The sequence below is a fragment of the Molothrus aeneus genome, unplaced genomic scaffold (assembly GCF_037042795.1).
Source record: "Molothrus aeneus isolate 106 unplaced genomic scaffold, BPBGC_Maene_1.0 scaffold_35, whole genome shotgun sequence".
NCBI classification, from domain to species: Eukaryota; Metazoa; Chordata; class Aves; order Passeriformes; family Icteridae; genus Molothrus; species Molothrus aeneus.
The window spans coordinates 3,153,627-3,179,165 of NW_027099016.1; the positions used below are offsets into that span (position 1 = coordinate 3,153,627).

The following is a 25,539-nucleotide window of genomic DNA, read 5'->3' on the forward strand; positions in this document are numbered from 1 at the left end:
GCACCTAGCACTGTAATAAACATACTGGCTTAATGACTTTCTACAAAGTTGTGGAGTTTCTCTTTTTTTTCCACTAATCATTTTGGCGAGCCAGCCAGGAGATTGTCTGTCCTCTCAGGGGCGGAAGGGAGGACGGACTCCTGGGTGCACCCTGGGATTTTCCTGGAGGAGCTCTGCTCCATCTCGGCTTGCCTCCTGCGGATACAGACAACGATCTGCTGGTGTGTGGATACACGGTATGTCTGTCAAAGGGCCCGGGGGAGACAGGGCTGCTGATAAGTCACTCAGAGACGTCTGAGTGCACAGCCTCGTCCCTGTGCTTGCAGGCAGACATCGACCAGGAGCATGGTTGGTGGCAGAGGTTCCCGATTGATAGCGCGACTGGGAACGGTCTCATTGTTCAATAGAGCGGCTGCTAGCGACTCTGGGGTGAGCTGAGTGAACCTGAACTTTGTGTGCTTGTGGTGTCTGGACATTGTATGGTTAATGCAGTGTGTGGTTAATGTTAGTGTGTTTGTAATCGTGTGAGTGCGTGGTGTATAAAAGAGACCGAGCGATCGAGCGTACCCACAGCGTGCAGGGGCAGTTCTACCCCTGTCTGAAGCGTCCAGGTGAGGCCCGGAGCACCGGCTGGGGCAGGCTGTGGGGGCAGGGAACACCCCACGGAGTAGTGGAACAAGTGGAGAAAACGTGGGTGAGGACATTTATTCATTTATTGTGTTTAAAGGTGGTGATGTGTGATTTGTGTAGATTGTGCACATTTTAACTGTGGCTAGATGAACTCAGGGGATTCCTCTGTCCCACTAGTTTGGACTTGGTCCCTGGAATTTTACTGTGTGCTGTTATTTTGATTGTGTCCAGAGTGTGTGAGGACCAGAAGAAGCTGATAAGCTGATGTGGGTAGATGCTGAAGTGTTGTATGTTGGGTTGTGTCAAGAAAAGTGGGCACTTCTAAGAGATACCCCCTTCCCAGTGAGTTTGTGTGGTTCTTCCCCCACATTGTGGTAATTTGATTCTCGGTATTGTAGGCTTGTGTTTGTGGAGATTTTAGGATTTTGTTTGCAAAAAGTGTAGCATTTTAAATGCTGTGGAAAAACTGCAGTATGGTGATTTATGTTTAACTGTGGTAAAACAAATTAAAGGAATTCCAGGAATTCCCCTCCCACAGCAACCTAAGCCCTGACTCTCGTGAATTTGAGATGTGGGGGGTGTGTGTCTGTGTTTGTGTTTGTGGGCATATCAGAGTTTTGCTGTAACAGGCACAGCTTTTTGCAAGGCAGCAAAGTGAGTGTCAGTAGAAACAATGCTTGAATTAGATTGTGCGGGAAGAGAACTGGAAAAGAATGAGATTTTGTAAAGCAGAGTTTAGGTGGAAGAAACCAAGACAGGCACTTTATAATTTATGTTATTCTAAGGAAACCAAGGCTACTCAGAGAGCTCTAAGGAATTTAGTAGCAACCGGTCACGAGAAGCAAAGAAGTAACAGGGTGTTTAAATTAGTAGAAAAGAGAGTTTCAAGTAATGTAAGAAACCTAGCAGAAATAATTAAAGCTGAGTGCGCTCAGCCTATTTTATACCCCAAGACTTTGAATTAAGGCAAAGAGATGGGATGGGGTAGAAAGATGGGAACTAAGATGGACATTTTAGTAGACACGGGGGCAGCAAACTCAGTGTTAAATAAAGCCTTGATGCCTATAACAGATGATTATGTTATGGTAAGGGGGCAACTGGCCAATCTGAAAAATCATATTTTGCAAACCATCAAAATATTCTTAGTTTTTTGTATTTGCCCAACTCTTCAAAGGCCCTGTTGAGTAGGGACTTGTTGGAGCAGCTGGAAGCAAAGATCACATTTAAAGATGGGGAGGTTATTTTAGAGGTAAAGGATCAAGAATATGGAGATATACTGAGCTTAATTTTAACAATTAGTGAAACTGAAATTGAAAATAAGGATGAAATTAACAAGAAAATAATGGATCCAGTGTTTCCTGGGGTATGGGCCTCTAACATAGCAGGGAGGGCAGAGAATGCACCTTCTGTGCAAGTTAAGGAAAACAACCAGCTAGGGTCAGGCAGTACACCTTGTGGCAAACCCATACACCCTACTAACATGTTTGGCACCTGAGCTAACCTAGTTTGCTGTTTTAGATCTGAAAGATGCCTTCTTTAGTCTCCCTATCCATTAAGCCAACCAGAAAATTTTTGCATTCAAATGAGAAAACCCTAAAAGCAGGCGCAAAACCCAGCTCACATAGATCGTGTTGCCTCAAGGCCTTCAAGGCTTCAAAATTCCCTTACTCTGGAGAACAACTTACAAAAGACCTAGAGTCCTGGGAAGCTCCACAAGAAGAAGGAAGGCTATTGCAGTACGTGGATGATCTGATAGCCACTCAGATGAGGGAAGCATGTGTGGCCTGGACAGTGAGCCTTTTGAATTTGCTGGGGCTCCAAGGATACAGAGTATCAAAAAAAAAGGCACAGGTAGTGAAACAGAAAGTAATCTACCTGGGGTATGAGGTCAATGCTGGGCAAAGGACTCTGTAGTCACTAATCTTGTGAACCCAGCTTCTTTTCTCAGTGGGATCAAGGAGAAGCAGTACACCACGATTGATTGCCTGGAGACCATTGAAGCTACTCACTCCAGATGCCCAGACTTGAAGGACACTCCTCTGGATGGTGCAGAGACCTGGTTCACTGATGGGAGTAGCCACGTTGCCAGTGGAAAGCGACACGCTGGATATGCAGTCACTACCTGCAGAGAGGTAATAGAATCTGGACCCTTGCCAACAGGCACCTCTGCACAGAAGGCCAAAATAATTGCACTGATTCTCTTTCCTTCTGCCTTAGAAATGGCAAGAGGAAAGAGAATAAAATCTAAATAGACTTGAGGTATGCATTTGGAGTCATGCATGCACATGGAGCCATCTGGAGAGAGAGGGGACTGCTGACCTCACAAGGAAAGAACATCAAACATGCACAAGAGATAATCCAGCTGCTGGAAGCAGTTCAGCTGCCTGAAAAGGTAGCAATTATGCATATTAAGGCACAGCAGAGAGTGAGCTCAGAATTGGAAGAAGGAAATGAGCTGGCAGATAGAGAGGCAAAGGAAGCAATGAAAGGTGAGGTAACTATTAAAGGAGCTCTAATTCCAGGTGGACAAATTTACCTTGAAGGTAAGCTAGAATACAATAAGAAAGATAGAAAACTAATCAAAGATCAAAAAGGGACATACAACCAAGAAGGATGGGCTACCATTGAAGGGAGGCTGGTAATCCCTTCCCATTTGTTGTAGTCACTAGTAAGGGAGGAGCACCAGAAAACACACTGGGATGCCCTAAACACCTATTTGACTGAGAGAATCATTGCCAGGAATTTATATGCCACTATTACTCAAGTGACAGTGTGATCTTTGCCTCCAGACTAACCCCAAAAATACCCCCAGACCAAAACTTGGTCAGATTGGGAGGGGCCATGGGCCTGGACAGCAGTGGCAAATTGACTTTTCAGAACTCCCAAGGAAAGGGGGGTACTGGTATTTATTGGTATTGACAGATGCATTTTCAAAGTAGCCAAAAACATTCCCCACCAAAACTGTCAAAGCTCAAGAAGTGACCAGGGTATTATTGCAAGAAATAATACCACACTTCAGAGTTCCAGCCACAATATCCTCGGACAGAGGATCACATTTCATTTCCAGAATAGTGCAACAGATTAGTAGCTACCAAAGCATAAATTAAGAACTTCACACTCCATACCGCCCCCAGTCAAGCAGCCAAGTAGAGAAAATGAATCATTTGATTAAGCAGCAGATTGTAAAACTTAAGCAAGAAGCTAATCTACCCTGGCCCCAAGCTCTTCCACTGGCACTGTTGCAAATTCAAACTAAACCTCGAGCTAAAGAAAAGCTGAGTCCCTTTAAAATGCTTTATAAAAGACCATATAAAATACAAAAGACACTCACATTAGAGAAGTAACGTTAGCCACCTACATGGTGGCTTTAAGCAAGCAGCTCAGAGAAAATGAAAAACACGTGGCTGGAACTCGGAGCAGGGAGCTAGATGGACCAATACATAACATACAGTCTGGAGATTAGGTATATGTTAAGTCTCTTACAGAGAAGACTTTGGAACCACAGTGGGAGGGACCATTCCAGGTGCTTCTCACCACCTTCACTGCAATCAAAATCAAAGAACAGAACGCCTAGATCCATCACTTGAGTGAAGAAGGCCCAGAAGCCCCTTGGAGAGGGACACCAGGAGACAGTGAACTGAGATTAAAACTTACTTGGGCAAAATGAGTATATTGTGGTCAAGAGTAGTCCATACTTTAATTTACAGAATTGTTTTGTATGTAATTATAACTGAAGTTTTAGAACTAGAGAGTACCTCTATCCAAAGCAATGCTGAATGGCCTTGGTCCCAGGCTTTTTATCAGTATACTGGATCCAGGGGAGAACTTTCTGAGATAAAAGATTTAAACCTATCCACTGTAGTAATCCACAGGAATCGGGTATATGAGGAGCAAGAATGGCAAGAACGAGAACTGTGGACACTTCAAGAGATCAGAGGAGAAGAAATCAAAGCGTGCCCGGTGGTCAATGGGACAGCTCATGAGAGACCAGATGCAATTGGTGTCTCAACCTCTCCTGGTGTATACAGACACCAGGAAGTTTGTGATAGCCCAAGTGAATCAGACTGGTGGTGTAATTTCACCTTGATGCAGCCTGTGGAAGTGACTTGCCTTTGGGCTCGAGATGCTATCGGACTTTCGTTTAAATTTAAAGCAGACACTGCACTTTTTACAACAGCAAGACCTTATACAACCCACACTAGGACTCAAATAGTTCAGACTCAACCCAAACTTGAACCTGAAGTGTATGAAATAGGCCCCTACGTGGGAGGAATGTGGGTGAACAACAACTGTTGTTCAATCCAGAATGCTCTCTCAAACGTGTTGAGTTGCTAATGCAAATTAACATCTCAAAAATCCAACCAGCCTGCTCCTCTTTCCTAAGAACATCCTTTGAGAGCTAGACAATGTTGTTACAAAGACAAGTGTGGTGGTTTGACAGGAAATGTGTTTTTTGGGATGCTGTGTTTTTGGCCAATGGATATTCAGACTTTAATATTGGCATTTGACCTGGCCATTGGGATGTGGACACGCCTCTGAGAACACGGGGTTAAAAGCAGAGCTCTCCCCTGGGAGGCTCCTCTTGGGTTTCCGGCGGGAAAGAGTTCGGGTCTCTCCCCCGGCCCAGCTGCTGGCTGGGCAGGTAGAGGGGAAAGCCATGTGGCCGGGAGAGGTAGGCCTGAGCCCCGGGGTGGAAGGGTGGAAGAGAAAGAGAGAGACACCGGGAGCCATCGGGCAGCCCCCCCTGAGAGACACAGAGAGAGAGAGAGAAAGAGAGCCGCTGCCTGGGACTGTAACCTTGAGACTGGATAAACATGGATAAACATGGGCCTGTGCCAGCAGCATGGCTGGGACGGAGAAGAGGGGGGGGTTCAGCCGGCCGCTTGTAGGAGCTTTTAACCCCTTTTTGGAGAATGAGAACTTTACAGAACATTGACCTTTCCTAGAAGATAGAGTGGAAGATGAGGAAGGAAATGGGACAGTGTGAGAGAGGTCTGGGCGAGTGAGAGATAGTAGAAGAGTAGAGAAGAATCCTAGTGGGAAGAGATGATGGAGTGGCTTTTGCTGGACTCTTTTTGTATAGCCATGGACAGAACCATGTTCCTTGTGATACAGAGACTGCATCCAGGGGGAGGCAATAGCCACAGAACCAAGAGGGTTCAGTGTTGGTGCCCCTCGGCCCCAGGGGGTGAAAAAATATGGGGGGGACAGGTGTCCCAAAGGAGAGATTGTGGGGACAGGTGTCCCAAAGGAGAGACTGTGCCTTTTTTGGATCGGGACAGAGCATTCTTAAAAGACAACCCTAGAAGCAGCTCTGGTCTGTGTTCAGTGGTGAGAGCACTGGACATGAAAAGGAAGAAGTCACGACGGCAGATGTACTCCGGGCAGTGCCACGAGTGACACAGAAACACACGAGGCTTCAGCTGTGTTTCCAGGGGAAGCCCATGGTACAAGAAGGACTCCTCTCCTCTTGATGAACTGAGGATTAATTGTCTAAAAGGTGGTGCTAGACCGAGAGTTGGTGATTTGAGGAACAAATGTATTGGGTTGGAAATTTGGTGGGGGGAGGAGGAAATGCATTTGTGAGGTTTTCATTTTCCCTGTGTGTGTTCCTTTTTATCTGTAGTTGTAGAGTAGTTAATAAAGTTCTGGTTCTTTTTCCCTAAGTAGGAGCCTGCTTTGCTTATTCCTGGTCACATCTCACAGCAGAAACCAGGGAGAAGGTATCTTCATGGGGGCACTGGCATTGTGCCAGTGTCTAACCATGACAACAAGTATACCTCAAAAGCAGAATAAGAAAGGATCTAATTGGGATATTAGGGACAGGATTAGGAGTTTTAAATAGAATTGATTCAAAAATACTGATGAATAAGCCAGCCACTGCAGCAGGTGGCCTAATAAAACTGAAACAGCCTTTACAGTCATCTCTCTTGGCATTAGGAACGAGCCAGTGGCAGATTTCAAAAGTACTGCCAAAGTGGGAAAAGGCCAGGGACCAAGACCACAAGCTAATAGTAGAAGCACTCAGTACAGTTCAAGAAAATGTGTCTTTAGCTTTCAGCTGTATACAAGCACAGTTATGGATGCAGGCAACAGCAGCTCTGCTCATATGGGAAGGGGGTGAAGGTGATTTTCCAGCTGAAATTCAGAAGATTGTCTGGGATAATGTGATTGATTCTGAAAGGAAGTTTCAGTCCTGGTGGACTATGGTAAATTTCACCTATGATCCTGCTTCTAATGTGGCCACTGCCTTTGTGCTTACCATATGTAATGCCACTGTTTATGTTATCCATCCCATCATTGCACTAAGATTAAACCATGAAAAAACAGTGCTCTACCCTTCAAAACATAGGGTGTGGGCACGAAAGATGAATGAAAAGTAGCAGACAGTAAATTTAGAATCCTGCATTACAAAGAGAACAGCTGGGATTAATTTGTGAAAGCAGTACTATTAATGCCCAGGATGTGTGTCTAGACACTGAACAGAGTTATTTGCCTCTTTGAAGTTCATCCAGTCACTGACCAGAAAACTGTGCTTGTATATACTGGAAAAGGGTGTGTGTGCCTGAGAACTGCCTGTGCTGCTGTAAAAATTGATAGCAACGATGTTATTTTGTCTAGTAGAAATCATTCTAATTTCTGTATTTGTAATTTTGTTAAGATTATCGGGTGTGATTTTTCGTACTTGGCCCCAGTGACATCCCACCAGTTGATTAAAGCCAATTATACAATGTATCACAGACTATCACCTACTCCTATTGAGAAAGACCTTACATTAGTACAACAATTAATTAAGCACCAAGACCTACTGGGGATCTTGAAAGAAATCCAAGAAAGCGGAAAGAAAACCTTAATTACTGTCCAACATGATACAAAAGAAATAACCAGAATTCTACAGAGAATAAAACAAAATGCAGATCATCACTGGTGAGATGTGATCTTTGGGTGGTCACCAACTGCAAATGAAATCTTTAATAAGTTGTATCATCCCATTGTAGTTTTGTTAATATTAGTTAGAATAAGTTTAAGATTATCCATTATATTGCTAATTTAGAATTAGAGAATACTACAATGGGTAGCTGTGTTAACTTCTTTATCAAACGTACATGGTAAAGCATTAAGAGACACTTATTATCACAGAGGTTTGCATTAAGTAAAAGAATTTACTTATTTTCTAGGAAAGGGGGGAATGAGACAGAGTAAAAATCCCCCAGAGTAGAAATCCATTTTGATTTAGGTGAAAGGTACATCTTAAGTCTGTAAGGCCTAGGCTAAAGAGAAAACTGTGCCCATGAAGGACAGAGATACAGAGGAGACAGATAAAGAGAGACAGAAACTGCTGTGGGAGCAGGTAAACTCGGCCTAGGAATTCTTTCTGATAAAGAACCAGCGGCAAATGTCACGCGAAATCCGTAAAAATGAATATGTATGAACCTATTGTGAAACTGTCTGCATATGTATTTAAGAGGAGGATAAAAAGGGACCTGAAGTTCTCAGAGGTACGCATGTCTTTTAAAGAGAGCAATCTCCGCATGCGTCCAGCGCTGTAATAAAACACACTGGCTTTACAACTTTCACAAAGTTGTGGAGTTCTTTTTCTCCGCAAAACACCGCTCCCCCGAGAGCTCCGCGCCCGCAGCCGGGGGGGCTCCCAGCACCACCAGTGCCACCAGTAGGGCCCCAGCTGCCGCCCCTCGCCCCATGGCCGGGGCCGGGCAGGGAGCAGCAGCCCCAAAGCAGCCGCGCTGCGCTGGCAGCACCAGTCCGGAGCAGGGCGGGCTCGGCAGCGCCGCGCGCTCTCATTGGCTGCCGCCACTTTTGGGCAGCGATCGGCCACGGGCTCTGCCCGGCAACCGATGACGCAATACAACGCCCCGAGATCTCATTGGCTGCAACGCCTCCTGCCTGCGCTGCCATTGGCTGAGGCCTTTCCGGGCCGCTGCAGCCTCGGGCTGGGGGTTCTTTGGGGAGGGGGAACCTTGGGGCGCTGGGCAGGTGGGAGCTCAGGTGAGCCCAGCAATGCGTGCCCAGGGGCGCGGGATCTCAGCGGTGCCCGTGGCGAGCGGTGACGCTGGCCCGATGCCAGGCACCCCCAGAGCCGCTCTGTCCCTGCCCCCGCAGCCGCACAGGGACAGAAAATGGAACCGAGGGATCCTGGCTGGGGACAAGGACCGGCAGAGATCCCTCAGCAAATCCCGCACGGGCACAACAGAGCCGGCCTGGGCACACGGAGGGAATTTATTACCAACCAAATCACAGCAGCACATGGAGAAGGGAAAGAAATCTCTCCAACGCCTTCCCCCCATCCCAACACGGATCACCCAGAACAGGGGTCACCAGGGCTCTGCCCAACGGGGGTCACTGGGGATCATCCAGCGTGGATCCTCCCACGGGGGATGGAGCTGGAGCAGCGCACAAAGCTCTTCCCACACTCGGGACACTCGCAGGGCCTCTCCCTGGTGTGGAAGTGCTGGTGAGTGACGATCTCTGAATGCCACCTGAAGCTCCTCTGACATTCCAAGCACTCCTAGGGCCATTCCCCAGTGTGGATCTTGTGGTGCTTGCTCAGGTCGGAGGTCCCACTGAAGCTCTTCCCACATTCCCCACGCTCCCAGGGCCTCTCCCCAGTGTGGATGTTCAGGTGTTCCACCAGGGTAGAGCTGTAGCTGAAACCCTTCCCACATTCCAAGCATTTGTGGGGCTTCTCCCTGCCATGAGGCTTCTCCACCAGTTCTGAGCTCGGGCTGGATCTCCGGCCGCCTTCCTGGCTCAGGGGGGCTCTTTCCTCCTCACACCTCCCTGGGCTGGGTTTGCAGCCCCTCCTCGTGAGGGATCTCTGGCCATCCGGCCACAGCTTGGGAATGACAAACCCTGGTTTTGCGGAAACCAAGGTGGGAGTGCCTTGGAGTAGAGGCTCCTCCTGGCCAGGTCCATCTCTAGAACTCAGCAGAAGTCTTGTGTCCATGAAAATCTCCACATATCAAGATTCAGCCGGAAAAAACTCTCCCAGGAGTTCTCTATTGCTGATCTCTCCACTTTTGGGGTTCCAGAGGTTTCCTTTCCTTGGGATCACGGGGGTCCAATGGTTCCAGGGGTTCTCCATTCTCTGGCGTCCTGCTCAGGGATGATCCAGGGGCTTTTGGTGGTCCATGGGGGCCCTTCTCCCCTGATGCTCTACTCTGAGATCCCAGGGATCCCAGGGGTCCCTCCTCTCCAGGCTCCCCCCCCTTTCTAGTCTGCCGGGGTCCCCCAGCTCTGGGATCGCCCCTCTCTGCTCTCCCCACTCTGGGGGTCCCTGGGGTTCCCCTCCTCTGCTCTCCCAGGGGTCCCCAGGACCAATGTCCTCCCCTGCCCATACTGGGCAATGGCCACGTGGGCCCCCAAAGATCCCCCCAAGGGGCTCAGCTTTGGGCTCCTGCAAGATCCAAACCTACACACACAGAGAAAAAAAACCCTCCCAGAGACACCAGATGATATTTGGGGTCAATTCCACAATCTGCGAGCTCCAAACACACCCCAATAAAAAACTGTCATGGTTTGACACTGGCACAATGCCAGTGCCCCCATGAGAATACCCTCTCCCTGGTTTCTGCTGTGAGATGTGACCAGGAATAAGCAAAGCAGGCTCCTACTTAGGAAAAAAAAAACCCAGAACTTTATTAACTACACTACAACTATAGATAAAAGGAACACACACAGGGAAAATGAAAACCTTACAAATACATTTCCTTCTCCCCCCACCAAATTTCCAACATAATACATCTATTCCTCAAATCACCAACTCTTAGTCCAGAACCACCCTTCAAACAATCAATCCTCAGTTCATCAAGAGGAAAGGAGTCCTTCTTGTACCATGGGCTTCCCCTGGAAACACAGCTGAAGCCTCGTGTGTTTCCATGTCACTCGTGGCACCGCCCGGAGTACATCTGCCGTCGTGAATGGGTGCGCTTGCGTAAGGACAGCTTGTGACAACGTCACTATAGATAATTGCCAAATGGAGACTAACAATACTAACTTCTGTGTATGCAACTTCACCAAGATAGTAGGTTGTGATTTTCATTATACTGTCCCAATAACTACTCAACAGCTAATTAACGCAGATTTTAACCTATATCAAGAGATACCGAAATTACAAATAGGGATGGACGTCAAAGTTCTTAAAGCAATGCTCGCACATCCTAAAGTAAAGAAATTGGTGCAAAAGGTGAATCAAACAACTAAACGAATGGTATGGCAGGTAGAACATAATTCGGAAAAAATAAAGAATGTCCTGACCGAAGTGGAACAAGTAGGCCAGCATCATTGGTGGGATATCTTTATAGGATACTCCCCAACAGCTACACAGGTCTTCAACTACCTGGTACACCCAATGCTAATAGTAATTGTAATTCTGTTACTATTAACTCTCACAAATATTTGTATGTGGTGGAGACTAAGAATCATAATGAGAAGGACCCAAATGATTTGGGCTATGGTACGAGCGTATCAGCGCCCTATAGGATTAGAATTTGACGAAAGAATTCGTAAGTTCTAAGAAAAGGGGGGAATGAAGCCATTTATTATATTGAACAATAGTTTTTGAGAAATAAAAGAATTAAAAGACACTTAAAAGTATATCAAGGGAATCGCAGAAGTTAATAAATAACCTAAAATACACTATTAGGAAGAACTTTGATCAGATATTTGGATAAGTTAATAAATAACCTAAAATACACTGTTAGGGAGCCCTAACTTTGATCAGATATCTAGATAAGTTAACCAAAAAAACACTCACAGAAGAAACTTTGGAATTAGAATATTTGAAGAGGAAACATTGGAATTAGAATATTTGAAGAGAAAAGCAGAAATGGAAGCCAATAAGTTAAAGTGACCTGCCAAGCCATTAGAATCAAGCCAAGTACAACAATAACTTCTGCCAAGCCATGGAAAGACATGCCAAGAATAACAGGAAACTGCCCAAATTAGGAAAAGCTTAAAATTTAACTAAGGAAGACCAAGAATTCCTGGAAGACTCCGACTGTACTCCTGCCTACCTATGAATATGCATGTAATAATGATGTAATTCTTTTTCAAAATTGTATAAAAAACCTGCTTTTGCTGTACATAATTTGGAAATCCACTTAGCGATTTCTCCAACGCGTTGCCAATAAATACCTCCTGCCTATAGACCTCAAATCCAGTCTCTGGGCAGCTTATTATCACCTTTTGGGGCAAAATTCGGCATCACTGGGCTATGGGGTGTCCTTGTTTGCTGCATTTTCCCAGTTCCTCTTGCATCCTTTGGGCCATGGGCTGTGCCCTGGGAGGGCTCTTTGTGCTCCTTTGTGACACAGGAGAACCTTCCAGGCGGTTTCTGCGTGAGCTGCTGCTGGGATGTCACAGGAACAGCGCCACGTCCCCGTGGTGTTCCCGCTGCTGTGGGACACGGAGGCCTCAGTGCCCAGAGTGGCTTTGGGCTCGCTGCCGGAGGATCCTCCTGCCCGAGGCATTCTCAGCAGCCAGCCCAGCCCTGTCCTTCTGTGCTTGCAGGGCTACAGGCTGCAGGCGTGTGCAGCGCAGCCAAAATGATCCAGCACGTGGCTGCTGCAGTTTGCACTCTGTACTCTGTGGCTTATTCGGGGTATTTTTTAACCCACTTGGCACGTAAGTCGAGGTTTTCCCTCGGTGCAGCATCTGTGGCTTTGGGCTTGCTGTGTGCTTTCTGTTCTTCCTCTGGAGCTGAGTTGACTTTGGAACCAAATGGCCATGAAGACACCATTGCTTTGGGAGAGCTCCTGCCAGCAGCTGCAGCTGAAAAAGGGGGTGTCTGCAGCCAGCAGGGCGTGCACAGCATCTGCAATGAGCCCTGGGGGGTTCTGTTCCCTCAAGCAGGGAGTCTGTGCCAGCAGAGCCTGGAACTGCCTCCCTTTGCTGCTCCAGCCAAGAACTGACCCAGCCCAGTGTTTTGTGCTTGTTCTCTTGCTTGCTGTGGGAAGGGACTGTGGCTCCTGGAGGGATGCTGTGAGAACAAAATGCTCTCTCGGGGTTGCCTTGCTCCGTGGCATTTCCCAGCACTGGCAGTTTTTCTCCTAACAGCATCTGGTTCATGTTCCCTCTCCCATTGCAGGGCACCTCATGTCTGGATTCCAAGCAGCTCCTCCTTTGGTGAGTGGGAAAGGAACCTTTGGTGTTTGGAATTGTGCAACAAGTTGTGAGCTCGGCATGTGGCAGTCGAGGGCCAGCATGGGAGGCAGAAGGAAAGTTCCTGTCAGTGTCTTTGCGGCAGCAGCAGCAGCAAAGGGATCCCCGGCAGTTTTCTTCTTTTCTGCTGAAGAGCTTTTGAAGAGCTGCAGGTCTGGTTTTGCAGGCAGAGGATTGCTTGCTGGCTTTAGCCATGGTTGAATATCGAATTCCCAACAATAAGTGGCAATGTTGACTTTAGCTCATTGTTAGTTGGAACAGCTCCAAACCCCATTTCTACTTAGTGCAGCTGGATGTGCAGCTGAGGATAAATAAGGTGATAACTGAGATAGAACTTCCTGTCCTTCACGCTGCCGTCTGTCCACAGGGCACAAAAGCAGCACCAGCACCTCCTGGGGCTCCCTCTGCTTCCAAAGAGGAGGTCAACAAGGAGGAAGACAGCAGTGAGCTTCCCGCTGCTCTGGGGGACGATGGTGAACTTCCCTCAGTGCCGGGAGATGACAGTGAACTTCCCGCTGCTCTGGGAGACGAGGGTGAACATCCCGCGGGGTGGGAATGCAACGGCGAGGCTCCCGCGGGGTGGGACAAGGACAGGGGACATCTCCCGGCCTGGGACGAGGACGGTGGATGTCCCCTGGTGTGGGACCAGAGTGGCCAAGCTCCCACGGAGTGGGATGAGGACAATGGACATCTCCCAGTGGGGGATGAGGATGGAGGACATCCTGTGGCTTGGGAAGAGGAGAGTGAACATCCCCCAGCATGGGAAGTGGACAGCAAACATCCCCTGGCTTGGAAAGATGATGGCGAACCTGCAGCGTGTTGGGAAGAGCATGGAGAAGCTGCAGCATTTTAGGAAGAGGATGGAGAAGCTCCCTCTGCTTGGGAAGAGGACAATGAACCTCCCTCCGCTGTGGGATCCTGGGCTGAACATTCTGACAGCAGCACAGCCGGGCAGCCAGAGGGGAGAGGGGAGTGGTGCCTGATGCAGCTGAGTACGTCTGCTCTGTTCCTGGGTGCCTGAGCAGGTGCTGTGTGTGTGTCTGGGCATCAGCTGCACCCAGTGTTGCTCTGCAGCTGAATGTCACCGAGCCATTGATTGTCCTTCCCCAGCTGACACCAAGGGGCTCACGGCCCCAGGGAGTGGGGCTGATCTGGCTCTGCTGCAAGGCAGGGTCTCACTCTGGGAGGGAGCGTCTTCCACGTGGTTTCTTTCAGGGAACATCGTGAGCGAGGCGGAGCCTGCCAAGAAATACCTGGAAGTGGAGCAGATTGGCCAAGGGTAAGTGCACGGCAGCTGCTGCTGCACAAGCAGGGCCGGGTGTTGTGCTGGTGCAGGATCAAGTGAGAAGTCAGGAGAGCTCCAAGCACCTTCAGACACTGGGCTACTGTGGGAACTCAGCACATCATTCTGGATGTCCAGAGTTACCAAGAGAACCCTTGGGGGGCTCGGAAATCCTGGAGTGTTGCCAGGAGCGTCTGGTGGCTTGATTTCGATCCCTCTAGGGATGTGACATCTGTTTGAGGACATGAGAGTCACTTGAGAGTGAATGGTGCAGGAATGATGTATTTGCAAGGTGAAATATAGATTTTAGAGTTTTGGTACAGGGGGGTTATGGAGACAAGATGGGGGGATCAGGGCGTGTCTTGTCCTTCTCCTTTCTTCTTCTTGTCATCCATTTTCTGTGGTGATGTTGGCACTTGGGGATTGGTTCATGGTGAAGGTGCACTTGCTAATATGGGTGAAAGGTATTGGGAAATAAAGGTAATAAAGGTAAATATGATATATGTAGCTTTTAGTATAAAAAGACACGACCGCCCCGTGGGTGGTCAGAGTGCCCTTGGTTGCCTTGCAGGTCAGACCTCTGTTGGGCAGACAGAAAATTCTGTAGATAAGAAATAAAAAAAGATCTGAAGACCGAAAAGCTGAAGAGTCCAGACTCGTCCTTTGAAGCGCGGGCACCCCAGTTCCACCCTACGCGTGTCTGGGCAGAGACAGACAGCCGACTGGACATCTGGTGTCCCTGGGTGGGCGCCCGGCGGGCACCTGCTGAGCCCCGGTGGGCTCTGGTGTGCACCTTTCACAGAGGGGCAACCTCGAAGCGCCGAGCGGGCAGCTCCAGAGCTGGACTTGTTCCCAGGAGAATGCTGATAACTCCTTGGGAAAGCAGCCAGAGGAGTCTGAAGAAGCAGCAGCCACAGAGAACATCGCACTCCACTTCTGCCAAAGAAGGTTCGTAGCAGAACAGCCCAGATGGGAATCAGAAAGGCGCCTCTGAATCCATCTCCTGTGACCTGCGGGCCAGTGACCAGGAGCCTTTGGACTGCTCTGACGACACCAATTCGATGAGAAGGTCAAAAATTAAGAACATGGGGGGTGTACTCTCCCGGGAACAATTAGAGGTTCTGTCCGACCTACAAGGCGTGGCAGAAACACACACTAAGGGGATCCCAAAGAAAAAGCTTAAAGATCTGTTGGTATAGGTGCGGTGTAATTACCCGTACTCAGAGACGCGTCTGTTGTTTGAAGTGGGTTTTTTAGCAGGAAATTAATAAGCACCTCTATCTCTTAGCTATGAAGGATGATAAGACGGCCTTGAAATTGCTGTCTTCTGCAAGAATTATGTTAGAAGCGACCTCAGCTCAGTCTAGGGGGTCAGCCAGGCAACAACTTGTTATAAATCCCACAGAGGTGGAGGGAGGAGAGCAAGGCTCGAAACGGAGATTGGCTCTGATCCCAATTGGCCCAGGGGAAACAGCTCCCGAGGAAGGGGAGCAGGGAGAAATGTCATTGCCTTCAGTCCCACCTTCCCAAAAACCCATGGGACCTCCAAAATGTCCTGAAACCCCAGAGAGTGCAGGGGCTTCAGGCTCCGACTCAGGCACAGACGACACCATTCCAATCCCAGACGAGTTAAGGTTTTCTCCCAGCGAGATCGAGGAAATGGGTCGTTCCTTAGGAGTGCACCTTCCCAATTCGCAGGAGCCAGAGGGAGATGGGATGAGACAAGCGGCGGAGTAGGGAAGGGGGGTCGAAGGGGGACAAGAGGGAAGGGGGGATGCGCTTTCTCGCGGCTGCGTGGCGGCAGTGCTAGCTGGCGGGAGGGGCACAGAGGCAATGGGGGACACAGGTTCTGGTGTGGCTTTTGCGGGCGCAGCGCTGGGGGCAGCGGCAATCTCGGCTGGCGCGGTGCCAAAAGTGCGCGTGAAGGGAAAGGCTTGGGGGACATCAGGGGAGGTTTCTCAAACCGACGCGGCAGCGCCAGACACGGGCAGTGAGGGTGGAGCAGCTGCAGGGCTCCAGCTGGCTACCGTAGGGAGATGCAAGGAACGCGCGGTGATGATGCCAAACCCGGAAGTCGGGACGCGGAGATCGGCCCGGATCGCGGCGCGAACGGGGGTACTGCCAGCGGGAGGGCTGCATGATCTGGCGGGGAGTGTGGATACAGCATTAGAGGAGTGTGGGAACTCAGCACATCACTCCAGATGTCCAGAGTTGCTGAGAGAACCCCTGGGGGTCTCGGAAATCCTGGAATGTTGCCAAGAGTGTTTGGTGGCTTGATTTTGATCCATCCACAGAAGTGACAGCAGTTTGAGGACATGAGAATCACTTTAGAGTGAAGGGTGTAAAAGGGACACATTTACAGGGTGAAATATAAACTTTAAGGTTTTTGGTACAGGGGCGTTATAGAGACAAGATGGAGAGATCAGGGCGTGTCTCGTCCTTCTTCTTTCTTCTTCTTGTCTTCCATCTTCTGTGGTGATGTTGGCACTTGGGGATTGGTTTATGGTGAAGGTGCACTTGCTAACATGGGTGAAAAGTATTGGAAAATAAAGGTAAATATCATGTACGTAGATTTTAGTATAAAAAGACATGACTGCCCCGTGGGTGGTCAGAGTGCCCTTGGCTGCCTTGCAGATCAGACCTCTGTTGGGCAGACAGAAAATTTTGTAGATAAGAAACAATAAACAATCTGAAGACCGAAAAGCTGAAGAGTCCAGACTCGTCCTTTGAAACGCGTGCCACCCAAGAACCACCCTACCCGTGTCCGGGCAGAGACAGACAGCTGAACCGCCAGAGGAAGAGGAGAGAGGGTCAGGAACAGACACCAGGGAGGAGACTTCGGAGGCGGAGCAGGACGGAGACAGTGACGTCAGTTCAGGGGAGGCAGGAGGCCTTCCTGAGGGCGCCCGTGCACGGAAAGTGTGGGCAGAGCGCGGTCGGAAGCGGGTCTGAACCCATGTGACGTCTTGGGCGAAGAGGAGGGGCCGTGCTCAGGGTTCGACATCTCGGGGCTGCACCCCCTCTCCGATCCCGATGCCTTCAGTTTCAATCCCTGTGGTCCAAACCTCTTCCATCCAAGGGAGACATTCACGTATTCAACCTCCACTGTCAGCTCAGTCAACAGCCATGCAGACCAGGTCTCAAACACGATCGCAAGAGTTGCAGTCTGCTGAACAGGAGCCGATCGAGTTCCTGCCGTCACCACGGTCGGCCAGGCAGACGACAGCGCCACCTCATGGGGGGATGACCGCAGTGCAGGACATGCCAGGCCTGTTCGACAGCGCCACAGCGCCACCTGCTGGCGAGACTGCAACAATGCAGCGATTTTTTCCAACAACGTGTAGAAAGAAAACTACATCGAAGAAAACAACAACAACAAAACAACAAATGGACAATCCCTCGTCAACTTCGGGATCTCACGAAGCTGAAGACAATTCAGATGAAGCGCAATCACAAGGAGAAGACATGATACAAATCACAGCATCAGAAGGAATTCCGGCATGGATGTTTTCGGCAGCAGAAGCAGCCAAAAGCTTTCTGCATTCTTTTGATATAGCAAGAAGAACACGATCATGAGAACCTCAAGTTTCTTTTTTGGGTTTGGGAGTGAGACCAAAAACCTCAAAACAAAGAATATGGAACAAAGAATCATCAAGGACCTCCACGATTCCACTGTGCATGCAACTACCAATGGGGTTTTCAGAGGAGGAAGAAGAACAGCCAGTGGAAACAATGAACTGGAAAAAAAAATAGAAAAACATTGGCAAAAGAAAAGGATTTGTTTAAAGGATCAGGAGATATAATAATGCCAGTGACATATGATGCAAAAGGTCAGAATCTGAGGTGGGAAAGGTTGGGTCATGAAGTAGTCAAAGACTTAGCAAAGGCCATTCAGAATAATGGGCTGAATTCACAATTCTTCAAACAACTCCTGAGGGGGACATTCAATATGTACGACCTCACACCATATGATATCCGAAGCCTTGTGTCAATGATTCTCACGGACACACAGAGTCTCATCTGGGAAAGAAGATGGCGAAGGTATCTCACAGAGTTGAGAAACAGTTATCAAGGTGGGCCAAACGCAAATCTCACAGAGGCACAGTTGGCAGGGGATCCTCCAGATGACAATCCAGCAGAGCAAGCAGCACGACTTCCACGACGAGTGTTGAATGACATCAAGGAAGCAGCACGCAGAGCGATCCTGCAGATTGCTCCAGCGGGAGTTCAGGACGTTCCATTCTCATGCATCAGGCAAGGTCCCACGGAACCATTCTCGTCATTCATAGATCGACTCTCGCAAGCTGTGGATCGACAAGTGACTGATGAGGCAGTGAAGAGACCTCTCATGGAAAGTCTAGCCTTCGGCAATGCCAACCCGGATTGTCAACGGGTCATCAGTGCAATGCCAGGACGGCCATCCTTGGCAGAGCTGGTGGAGGCATGCAGCAAGGTGGGAACACCTCAGCATGTCGCATCGATCGTAGGGACGAGCTGAGAGGAGAATGGGAAGTACAGATGAAAAGACACTCAGAAAAACAGTCAGAAGACAAGGTGTTGGAAAAAATGCTGGAAGAAGTACTTCAACAACAGAGTAAAGTTCTTGCAACCATCCAGAAAAAGAACAACCCGTTGGGAGGACAATGCTACAAGTGTGAAGCGTTTGGGCACTTGAAGAAGAATTGTCCACAAGCACACGCACAAGTGCAGACGCAAAAACCAGAAAAGCCACTTTATGCATGGTGTGGAAGAGGAAGGCACTCTGTGAAAGAATGTTATTCTCAGACGGACGTGGAAGGGAATCCTTTACCATATCCGGGAAACGGGAAAAGGAGCGCGCCCACACACCGTCAGCGCGCGTTGACACAAGTGATGGCGGTGACAGAACAGCAAACAGAACAGTCATCGGGGAACGTCAAGCAGATGACCTCAGCAAATCTTCAGCCGATTCCCCAGTGACCCAGACCTCCTTCCACCAGGAGCGCAGTGCACATTGGCAGCTTCAAAATTAGTATGCTTTCTAGATGAAAGTCATGTGGAGATTCCAACAGGTATCCGCGGAGATTCATATAAGAGACAAGATTTTTTAATAATAGGACAAGATAAAAGCAGCATCCTTGGACTCATTGTTTATCCAACAGTTGTTTCAGCGGACAAGAATACGGAACTGACAGTTTTGGCAAAAGCGCTTCATCCACCATTGACCGTGGCAGAAAACACTCAGGTTGCGAGAGCTTTCGCCTTGCCAGCACCCGCCACTGAAGAAGTCATGTCAATTTTTGATGAGGAAGGGCTTCATTTGAAGGAGCATGTTGAAATACATACTACATAGATAAAGCACATAGGTTGAGATCGACCCACACTCACGTGTCAGTTGACTTGTGGAGACAGAACAATAGCGGTCAGAGGCATGCTCGACACAGGGGCAGATGTCACAGTAATATCCTACATCTTTTGGCCTCGCAACTGGAGCTTGATTGCACCCTTGGGATCTCTCTCAGGCATAGGGGGAGTTTCTCTGTGTCTGCAGAGTGAGAATTCCATCGTTGTCATGGGACCAGGAAACAAGATGGCGATCATTTGTCCTTTTGTTGTGCAAAAGCCAATCATAGTTTGGGGACGAGATCTTTTGGCACAATGGGGCACGAAGATTGAGGTGGATTTTTAGTCGGGGTCACTGCGGCACTCACCACACTGAAGTTGACTTGGAGAACAGATGATCCAGTTTGGGTGGATCAGTAGCCCCTGGAGCGAAAAAAGTTGAGTGCACTGAAAAACCTGGTCCAAGAACAATTGCAGAAGGGACACATCAAACCAACAAACAGCCCTTGGAACTCTCCAGTGTTCGTCATCAAAAAGAAGCTATCAGGCAAATGGAGACTGTTGCATGATCTCAGGAAGATCAACGAAGTTCTCAAAGACATGGGACCGCTTCAGCTGGGACTTCCTTCAGTCTCAATGATTCCCAGAGATTGGCCGCTTGAGGTCAACACTCATTGACCTCAAGGACTGTTTTTTCAGTATTCTGCTTCATCCAGATGATGCTCCAAGGCTTGCCTTTTCTGTTCCAAGTACTAACAAGGAAACACCTCTGCAGCGGTACCATTGGGTGGTTCTTCCTCAGGGTCTCAAGAACTCACCAACAATCTGCCAATGGTACATGGCACGAGCTTTGTCACCAGTGCTGAAGAAATTTCCGAAGGTGAAAATCATTCATTATATGGATGATTTGCTCATTGCGGCACCAACACAACAAGAGCTGCAAAAGGCTCGTGACTGTGTGATTGCAGAAGTGCAAAAGGCAGGTCTGGAAATCAGTGTTTCAAAGATTCAGGAGGTCGCGCCTTGGAAATATCTAGGGTGGAAGATCTCAGAGAAAACGATAAGACCTCAAAAAGATGGAGATCAGCACAAAAGTCAACAATCTGCATGATTTACAGCAACTTCTAGGAGAGATCAACTGGATGAGATCGATTTTGGGAATCACGAACAGCGACATTCCAGCGTTGCTCGATCTCTTGAGAGGAGACACAGACATTCGATCTCCCAGGACACTCACATGGGAAGCGAAGAAAGAGTTGGAGAAAGTTACAGATGCTATTCAGAAGAGACAAGCACATCGATTCGTTGAATCGTTGCCTTTTCAGTTGGCAGTGCTGGGAAAGAAAACGCAGATCCATGGTTTGATTTTCCAATGGGATTCATCTTAAAGAGATCCTTTGATAATCATAGAGTGGATTTTCTTACCATACAGGCCTTCAAAAATAATTCTCACAGATTTGGAGATGGCAGCACAGATCATCATAAAGGCGAGAACAAGGCTGCTGACAATGGCAGGACGAGAATTCTCAGAGATTCATTTACCTTTGAAGAAAGATTATTTCGACTGGGCGATGCAAAAATCAAAAGATTTGTTAATCGCATTGTTAGCCTTTCCAGGAACCTGCACAATCAATTTCCCGCAGCACAAAATGTTGCAGTCGCAAATATGTTACAGAGCAAAGCCAAAAATAAGTGAAGAACCTCTGGACGGGATCACAGTGTTCTCTGATGGCTCAGGGAAGACACACAAGTCAGTGATCACGTGGATGAACTCAACGACAGGGGAATGGGACTCAGACGTGAAGACGGTTCAAGGCTCTCCACAAATTGTGGAATTGGCAGCTGTTGTCCGAGCATTTCAGTTGTTCCAACAACCTCTCAATTTGGTCACGGATTCCGCATATGTTGTGGGTGTGGTCAAGCGATTGGAAGGTTCGCTCTTGAAAGAAGTCAGCAACGAAGTTTTATATTCATATCTGGCAAGCATGAAAACATTGCTAGAAAGCAGGAAAGAAGAATATTTCATCACTCACATCAGAGCGCACACAACACTTCCAGGATTTCTAGCAGAAGGGAATGCTCAGGCAGACAGATTGACAATGCCCATTTCACAAACACTTCCGGACATTTTTGAGCAAGCACAACTGAGTCATGCATTTTTTCATCAGAATGCGCAGGCGCTGATGGAATCCTTTTGTCTCACAAAAACTCAGGCGAGGGAAATCATTAGTGCTTGTCCAGACTGTCAGCTTGTGCAGCCACCTGCTTCAACAGGAGCAGTCAACCCACGAGGACTGCAAAGTCTTCAGCTGTGGCAAACAGATGTCACAAAATATCCATCATTTGGGAGACTCAAAAATGTTCATGTTTCAGTAGATACATTCTCAGGGGCAGTCTTTGCTTCAGCACATGCAGGGGAAACAGCAGAACATGCTTGTCGACATGTCCTGCAAGCATTTGCATCATTAGGTGTACCTCCAGAAATAAAAACAGACAATGGCCCAACATATACAGGCAGGGTGCTTGATAAATTTTTGAAAAGATGGGGTGTCAGACATACATTTGGTATTCCACATTCACCCATGGGTCAAGCAATCATTGAAAGAACACATCATATCCTGAAATCCCTTTTGGACAGGCAGAAAAGGGGGGAGCCAGAGGCGACACCACACATGAAGTTAAACAAAGCATTGTATGTGTTGAATTTTCTTAACAGTTCATCTTCTGAACCCAATCCACCAATCGTGAGGCATTTTTCAAACAGCTCTCAGGCAAAACTAAGGGAGAATCCTTTGGTTTTGATCAGAAACCCAGAGACAGGACAAATAGAGGGTCCTTTCAAACTAATCACTTGGGGCAAGGGTTTCGCTTGTGTTTCCACAGGGCAAGGGCTGAAGTGGGTGTCAGCGCGACACGTGAAGCCATTTCGGGGAAGAGAGCAGGAGAGCACAGATCCCAGAGGCAGAGAAACGAGCACGCAGACGGAGGAAGAAACTCAAGTTGTGAGCAATGACTCAGAAGAGGGACAAAAAGAATAAAAACTTTGGGGGTTTTTCCTTTGTGGCTTTGAGTGAGAGCATGACAATGATTTTTCATAAGGATGAAGTCATGAGCTTCATGATGCTCATGCTTTCATCTGTTGCTTTAAGCAATGGAGCAAATCTACCCATCAATCAACCAAAACAAAATGTTTGGGAAACTTTAGCCCAGGCAGCGAACTTAGAAAGTATCTGCCTGACACATTCGAAACCAGGGAAACCATTCACAGCATGCATGGTTGGGTTGCCAGTGGACGAGTGGCCAATTCCAGGGCATTCTCCAATGGAGATTTCGCAGGTCATCAAAGATCCTGTGAATGAATGGTGTGCTTGGACACATCTTTTACCTGTGGCTACTGAACCGCAGGAATTGGAAATTTTCGGGTCCACAACAATGAAACTATGCATGAAATTCGAAATTTCGAATGTGTCAAGGACAAACAAAAGCGTTGATGTCACTCCAAATCACAAGTTTTATAGAAACGCGTCAGCTTGGTGCAATCACACCGAGACGACAGCCAAAAGATCAATCCAGGTCCCAGTGCAATTGCCACATGGGTTGTTTTTAATTTGTGGGGACAGAATTTGGCACAGCATTCCTGCAAATGCCAAGGGAGGTCCATGCAGCATTGGGAGGATTTCAATGTTATCACCAGATTTGAAAGTATTGAGAGAGCAAAAACATAAAGAGAAAAGGTCCTTGAAACATTACAGTGCAGACTGTGATAATGATGTATACACCTGGGACAAGGCAAGGAGAATTGCGGCAGCAATTTTCTCACCTCAGACAGCGTCGGGGGTGGCCTTGACTCAACTGGACCACATGGGTTGTTGGTTGAGCAAGCATGCTCAATCAGTCTCTCTCGCTTTGAGTGATATGTTAAAAGACATAAGTATTGTGAGAGAGGCAACTCTTCAAATAGCAATCGATTATCTATTGCTTACTCATAGACATGGATGTGAAGAGTTTGAGGGAATGTGCTGCATGAATCTCTCGGATCATTCAAGATCAATTCATGAAAGTATTCAAAAAATAAAAGACAGTATAAAGAAGCTTGGCGAAATTACTGAGTCACAGATTGATGATGTGGCGGGATTTTTTGATCTTTCTCCCTTATGGAGAGGGTTTTTAAAAATGGGATTTTATATTCTAATAATACTCTTAGTCCTCATGCTCATCGTCCCATGCATCTTTTTATGTGTGCGACATGCCATGAGTCAAGTTGCCAAAGAAGTATTCTTGGTGCAAACAGAAGGGGGAGAAACAGTAAAAAAGAAAAAAAGGCTTATTGAGGAAGAAAATGGGAGTTATAATCAAGAGGGATGGGCTGTTGCAGATGAAGGGAAAGGAAGGCCTGTGATCCCCTCTTAGATGCTATGGTCATAGTGAAAGATGAACATGAGAAAACACATTGGGGAATAGACACCTTGTATAATCACTTGAAAACAGAATCCTAGCCAGAAACTTGCAAAGTACAGTGATTCGGGTGACTCACCAATGTAGCCTTTGCCTCTAAACTAATCCCAAAAATATTCCTAAACCAAATCTTGAACAAATTAAGAGAGGATATGAACCTGGGCAACAATGGCAAATTGATTTTTCAGAACTGCCCAGGAGAGGGGGGTATCGATACCTATTGGCGTTAACAGACACCTTTTCAGGGTGGCCAGAAGCTTTCCCTACTAGAACTGCCAAAGCACAGGAGGGAACCAAAGCATTGTTATGAACCAGTACATAATTGTGAGTCAGAGAGGAGCTGAGGGTGGAGCTTCCTGAGTTGCTGCTGAGTGGCTGATTATAAGAGGTGTCTGGGGAGCGCGGCGACCCGGAGCGCAGCGAACAGGAGCGGGCAAACAGGGGTGTTGTGAGTCTCTGGGAAATATACGAGGCAGTTTGCGCGGCAGTTCGCGCAGGCAGGGCAAGCAGGCAGGGTTGCCAGTTGTCTCGCTAGTAAGGAGTCCTTTGTATTGTTTGAGGTCTTTCTTCTGCCCGGTTGTGTTTGAGGTGTTTGTCAGTGATGGTCTCTACAAGGTCAAAAGCTGTGGCTGGTACAAGTGACCAAGTCGGGCCCTCCAAAAAGGATGTGTCTGTACAGACCCATCCATGCCCAGAATGTTTGAGCTTATCGGTGGCTTCAGGGAGTGTTGTGGAGGAGACCTGCCTGCGGTGTGAACAAGTGAATGACCTCCTTTCACTGGTGGCTGAGCTTAGGGAGGAAGTTGAAAGGTTAAGGAGTATCAGGGAAAGTGAAAGGGAAATAGACTGGTGGAGCTCAGCCCTTCCATCTTTAAGGGAGGCCTCTGACCAAGAGACTGAGGACTTATATGCCTCCCACCCTCGGGCAACAGAAGAGCACCTGGTAGATGAAGAGGAGTGGAAACAGGTCCCCATTCAGGGAGGTAATAACAAAAAGTCCTCCCCCTCCCCATCATCCAGCCAAGTGCCACTTCAGAATAGGTATGAGACCCTGGATAGAGAGACCCAACCAGATGATTTAGGAGAAAATTGTCTGACCAGTGAACCCCCCAGTTATGATTCATCTGTAAGACAGATCACTACCTCTAGCATCAAGAAGAAAAGAAGGGTAATCGTAGTAGGTGATTCCCTCCTGAAGGGAACTGAGGGTCCCATATGTCGACCAGACCCATCCCACAGGGAAGTCTGTTGCCTCCCTGGGGCCCGGGTACAAAATATCACTGAGAGACTTCCTGGGCTGATTCAGCCCTCTGATTATTACCCACTGCTGATACTCCAGACTGGCAGTGATGAGATTGAGAAAAGGAGTGTCAAGGCAATTAGAAAGGACTTCAGGGTACTGGGTCAGGTAGTTGATAGGGCAGGAGCTCAGGTAGTGTTCTGCTCAGTCCCTTTGGTGGCAGAGGAAAATGATGAAAGAAACAGAAGAATACGCATCATCAACAAGTGGCTCAAGGGTTGGTGTCATCAGCAAAATTTTGGATTCTTTGATCATGGGGAAACTTTTACAGCATCTTCTCTGCTGGAACCAGATGGGGTATACCTCTCTGTTAAGGGCAAAAGGGTTTTAGGATATGAACTGGCAGACCTCATTGAGAGAGCTTTAAACT

The 25,539-nt window shown here is 48.0% G+C and overlaps 1 pseudogene; it reads left to right on the plus strand.

Annotated features, from left to right (window-relative positions):
- LOC136570611 (uncharacterized) overlaps nt 1–25,539 on the plus strand; it is a 708,931-nt pseudogene that overhangs the window by 28,893 nt on the left and 654,499 nt on the right.